Consider the following 5,702-nt stretch of genomic DNA (forward strand, 5'->3'; position numbering starts at 1 on the left):
TCAAATATTGATCGTCAGACTCAGATTCGCAAACGCAGACTTCCACGAAACGGTTGGACTTGCCGAAAGACATATTCAGAAATTAAAGCAAAGGCTGACACCGTATGTAATGAATAAATGTGCACAGTGGTATCTGTATCTCTCGGCCATAACGTTAGCGATAAATACAGATATTCTCCACATTACCTTATGCACGGTTACGAACCAAAGAATGCGATGGATTTATTGCTAGGAATAGATCCAAATTCGTTGCAGCACTCTAACAAGGAACGCCTAGACATATTGCAAGCGATGCGTGAACAAGCACAGGAAAATCTCCAGAAGAAATTCAAAACACAGAAAAAGTACTCAGATCAACACACACGGCATGTTACATTTCAACCTGGACAAAAAGTGCTAATTTTAGACACAGTACCGAAAAGAAATGTACCTAAGCACTTCGCAAATTACTTCAAAATACTTGGTACAGTTATTGAAATGGAAAATGCCAACAGCGTACGAATAAGCTACAAGGACGGCCGAGGAAAGGATATAATCGAGACATTTTCCATAACAAGAGTCAAACCCTTCTTCGAAGAAAAGGAGAAAATACAAGAAGAAGATGATAACATCGACGAAATGTCTGTAGAACAGTCAGAAACCGAAGAGACAGAAGTCAAAGGGACATAATTCCACAGGAAGTCCAATGGGAAAAAACGTTGTCATTCAATCATTTCATTGTCATCGTCGCGATTAGTCAAAGGGGAAGAAAAGCAACGGTACAAAACAAGCAGTCAAATCGCAGCATCAATGTTAATTAAAATCTAAATGCATTTATTTTGTTAAATCTTATCAAAATATACAGGAACTGTCCTCTTCAAAAAGAAAAAAGAATAACCACGCCAAACTGTCATTCGTTGAATAAACTGGTTTATTTTCATGATGATTGCAACACTCGCCTCCTCGACTTGGAAACAAAACACATACATCTCCTATTACAGCGGCCAAGGAACGAAGTAACGTGACGTCATCCTGAGAGAGACATCAAACGAACAACAAGCAACTAGCAGAAGTGACAGAGGTTTCGCATGTAAGCAGTTTCTCCAAAACTCACATCATCTGCATTCGAAGATTACAGTGAAACACGATTATGCAAGAAACTTATATAATAGAGAAATTAGAACATTAAGAGAATAACGAGCATTAAGATATTTAGTGTAAATTCTCTACAACAATATACATACATATATTGCAGAGTATATAACTCCTGTTATAATTTAAATGAAATCGTGCACAAGTTATATTTATATACAGTATGTATGAATTTACGCTCGCAATAATAATAATTCACTTATGTGAAGTTTAATGAGGCTAGGGACAGGTTTTATCTTCATAGATAGCCATTTAAGTATAGTGCGCACTTGAGCGTATCTGATACCCCTTAGTACACAATTTCTGGAATTCTGGTAATTCCATATATATAACGAATTCCTCATAATACAAATGAGTGAGAACAGTAAATGAATTAATTTTCATAAAGATTGATAATTCTTGTATTTCATTGCAATAATAATCATAATAATAATAATAATGCACTGCCCTTCGAAACTGCGTCTCATACAGCGACAGCGATATCTTTAATAATTGTAAGGACTATCTTATTTTTATTAATTACGGCATGTTTTGTTCGTAAAATTAAATCCTGTTTTTGTTGTCGTCCCCTTGTACAACAAACAACCAGTCGACAAAAACCTACTCCTCAAGCTCGCAGTATAAATGTCACAAATGAAAAACAAATAATTCCTGTAAGAATAGCACAAAATAGACATATCAGACCATCAACGGCACCACCCCCTATTCCTTCTTCTTCCAAAGCGCTGGCTAAACAATCTTGTATCGATATCCCATCACATCACTTTGACAGTATCTGTTAAGGCACATCACCACCAGTGGCGTCTCCTGACCCTGAACTTAAGGCGTTATCAAAGAAGGAATGTTAACCCCTCCTCCTCTCATTTCTGTGACCCAATATTACTCATTTTCTCCGAACATTTTTGGTGTAAATTTAGAAATATTTAGAAAAACATTAAACTACAAATTATTTTAAATGAAGTAAATACTTCATTTAAAATATTAATATTTTTGAAGGGTAAGGACAAGCAAGGACTGTTTAAAGGAGAAAATTAATGTTCAATACTCAATACTTCGCCATACAATTAATTTTTAAAGCAGCAGTTTGCAACCAGAGGGGTTGGTGGAACTCCCATCACCCCTACAAAAATCACCGTGGACATAAGAATGACCCGTTCATTGAAAAACCGCTAAAATGCACATTCCAGGTTTTTTCCCTTTCCCTGATCACCTGATTCCCCTTACCCTGCGCTGATCACCGCCTCATAAAATTTGGATTTATCCCCTTCTCTCAGCTTATAAAGTAATTCCTTCTCGATGGAGATAATTCAACTGATCACTCATTACAGAAGATCCATTGTATGTCTGGGCAAATAATTTATCCCCACACTTATATTTATCCATTATTTCAGTCACGTGACTAAAAAGAGCTCCTGCAGTTTTATCGGCGCTCATGTCATGAAACCCAAGAAATCTTTCAATGACTTTTTTCTGTGAGTCCGAAAAAAAACGTAACATCGTTGACACCGGAGATTTATTGCTAATGTCTGATGTTTCATCGACCATGATAGCCACAAAGTCTGTGTTTTGAATTTCATTGTAGATTTCATCTCTCAGAACATCGAAACTGAATTTATTAAATAATTTTGAATGCCTGCCGAAGTACCGCGAAAAACTGTAGAATTTAATAAATGTTCTTTTAATGAGGGATCAAACTCGGCACTTGCAATAAGGAATTCCATGTAATTGCCATTATTTAGAGATGCTGCATTTTCCTCATGGCCTCGGCAGTTCTTGCTTTGTTAAATAGTAGACGGCGTTAATCAACTTCTTTAATATTTTCCTTTTCTTTTTCACTTTTTCATTGTGTATCCAAAAGACCGTCAATTCTAGTAGGGGTGGCAACAAAACTACTAAATTTAAAGAAACTAGAAAGATGCAATTCAGACTCACTGTGTTTTTTCACTGCAGTATTAAGATGATTCAAATCCGCATACCCTTGATAATTCCAAACACCTTTTTTAGTCGAAAGGCTGGACGGGATATTTTTTAAATCCCGACATTCGGTACGGGAAAAATTCTCAATTTCCCGACAAAGTCGGGAAATTTTCGGAACGGGAAATGTTCGAAATTTTCCGAAGCTCTTGAAAAATCGAATTCTACACGTCATTTTCACCTTAAGTGATTGTTTTTGCATTTCTGATACAAAAACTAAGAATTTCTGATAAGTTCCAGACATTTGCAATGCCGAAAACATCGAGAATTAACAACTTTTTACAATGACCATTCGGTATTTCCCGACTGCTCGGGATCCCGAAAAAGTCGGGAAGTCATTTCCCGAAGTCGGGATCGGAGACAGGAATTTTTTTCCCGATCCCGGTGCCGACTTTTCGGGATCCCCCACTCCCGTAAGAATAAGAAACATGTTCAACAGTAAAATTTATTCACCACATCACACCCGCAAAGCCAGTCTGAAATTTCATAGAGTTCTTTTCGAAAATGTCTCTCAAAACCTTCTCCAGCACCACTTTTTCCTTTAACATATGTTGACATCGTGAGATTCGGACATGGTCGACCATTGTCAATCACTTGTTTCTTCTCTGAATACGAAAGCGAAGAAAAGGAATCATTTAAATAGTTTTGCACAACACTTTCACTATTCTCCATCTTAAAATAATCACATCACTTCACACCACACGTTTAAAAAATAATGCACAACAATCACGAGCAAAACAACGCGGAACGCGGGGTGAATGAGAGCCAAACCGTTGGGAAGAAATACAACGCCTTGAGAAGCTAACCATGGTGGTGGCTGGCAGGGTGCGCATGCGCGGTCATCCTATGTTTTGGCAGTGGTAAGACGTTGTATTTCCTCTCCAACGCCCTGGCAGTGCGGGACCGATCTGACTGCCTGACAACCACTGCGCGCTGCGCCGCGTTCGAAAACTACCGGGCGCTCGAAACTGACAATTAAAGAAAAATGCTCAAAATCGTAATTTATAAAAGTACAGATACTTTCTTCTTTATTTCATTTTCCTTTGGCCGTTGACACACGACTTACACACCCAGAGAAATCGCCAATGGATTAGCCACCGACTTGCACTTAGCCAGCAGGCAGACAGTGAACTTCTAAAGCCGCCCTACATTTCGCTGAGTACATGTCGATTGGTGTATGTCCAATTACTACATTCCTATCCTTATTTTCTCTTTCTCCTTCCTTTCAATGGCTCAGACCACCTCTAACAGGTATCTACAAAACCAGAGCATCGTCTAAGATCAACAGAGGAAAACTCGAGGACCAACGCCGCCAAATTGTCTTCCACCTTCTACAGAATACAACTCCAGATTTAAATCCAATTTCGGAGCAATCCCTCCCCGTAAGATTTTGATGGACGATGGACTTGCCGTATTGGAGAATAGAAAGATGAAAGCCAAGTCAAGAAGAATGTTCCCGGAGGCTACACTTTGTTTGGACAGGACAAAGAAGGAACAGCATTGATTGAATATGTGTCTATTACATTCAAATTGATACTGCTAAGACAGGACAATGCATCCAAGAAGAACCTTCTGTCCCAGTTGCGGAAGTTGGAGAAGAAGTGTAAGACGTTTCTCACCTAGGACAACATGTGATTCTTCCACTGTGATCTGATTCCCAGCTTACAACACATTAGTATAGCAGGCAAGTATTTCACGAACTTGGAAATCCTTCCCAGCAGGACCAATTAGTAGCATTACATGTTTCAAATGCCAATTCACCAGAGCATCCCAGCTGCTTAGGATGTCATCAATCATTACAAGTTGCAACAAGGTGTGAAAATGAAGAAGTTCGAAGAACTGGAAACGCCAACGTTCACCACTTCAATCCTTATTGAAGTCCCAATAGACTACATGAAGTACAGGAACTAGGTTCGTCTCAATTGTGCTACGAAGTCAGATACATTTCTATGCATGGACAAACGTGAACAGTTCAGAACAGGGGAATCGAAATGATACTGATCTGCAATCATTGCTTGAATTATTTTAGAAGAAACTGGTACCCTCAAGATGATAAAACAAAGTGATTAAGTGAAAATATACACAATGATATGAAATAATGTCGTATTGAACCCTTAAGGTTTGAACACAATGTGTTTAAACAGTGAATATTCTCTAAGTGATTACATAGTGTCATTATGGCATGCAGTGTAAACTATGCCTTATCAAAAGTGAATATTATTTCATTCATTTTTGTAAATAATTATAAACTTTGGTTCAAGGATTTGACTATTTGGGTATTATAGTGTATCATGATTTACGTTTTCATTGTCGATGCAAAGAACACCAGTGATAACGTAATATTAAAATAATCAATTTAAGGGACAAAAACATCGTAAAAAAAAACTAAAAAAAAGCTATTGTGCTGGTAATGGTTATGGTTATGTATTATAATGAACTATACTAATTTTATATTCATAGGTTTAGTTAATCAACTTACTGCTCTTTGGTTCTTAATGGGTTATTACATTATTCTTACAATATTTATGCATTATTTATGCATAATAATAAGTATTATGGATTGGTACTGGTAAAATGTTTCTGCTTACCAGGCTTGA

The 5,702-nt window shown here is 37.5% G+C and overlaps 1 pseudogene; it reads left to right on the forward strand.

The window, feature by feature from the left end:
• The first annotated feature begins 477 nt into the window (after positions 1–477).
• LOC145981185 (chloride intracellular channel Clic pseudogene) lies at positions 478–5,016 on the forward strand (annotated as a pseudogene).
• Positions 5,017–5,702: the final 686 nt, after the last annotated feature.

This window comes from Lepisma saccharinum, chromosome 29, assembly GCF_977018435.1.
Source record: "Lepisma saccharinum chromosome 29, izLepSacc3.1, whole genome shotgun sequence".
NCBI lineage: Eukaryota > Metazoa > Arthropoda > Insecta > Zygentoma > Lepismatidae > Lepisma > Lepisma saccharinum.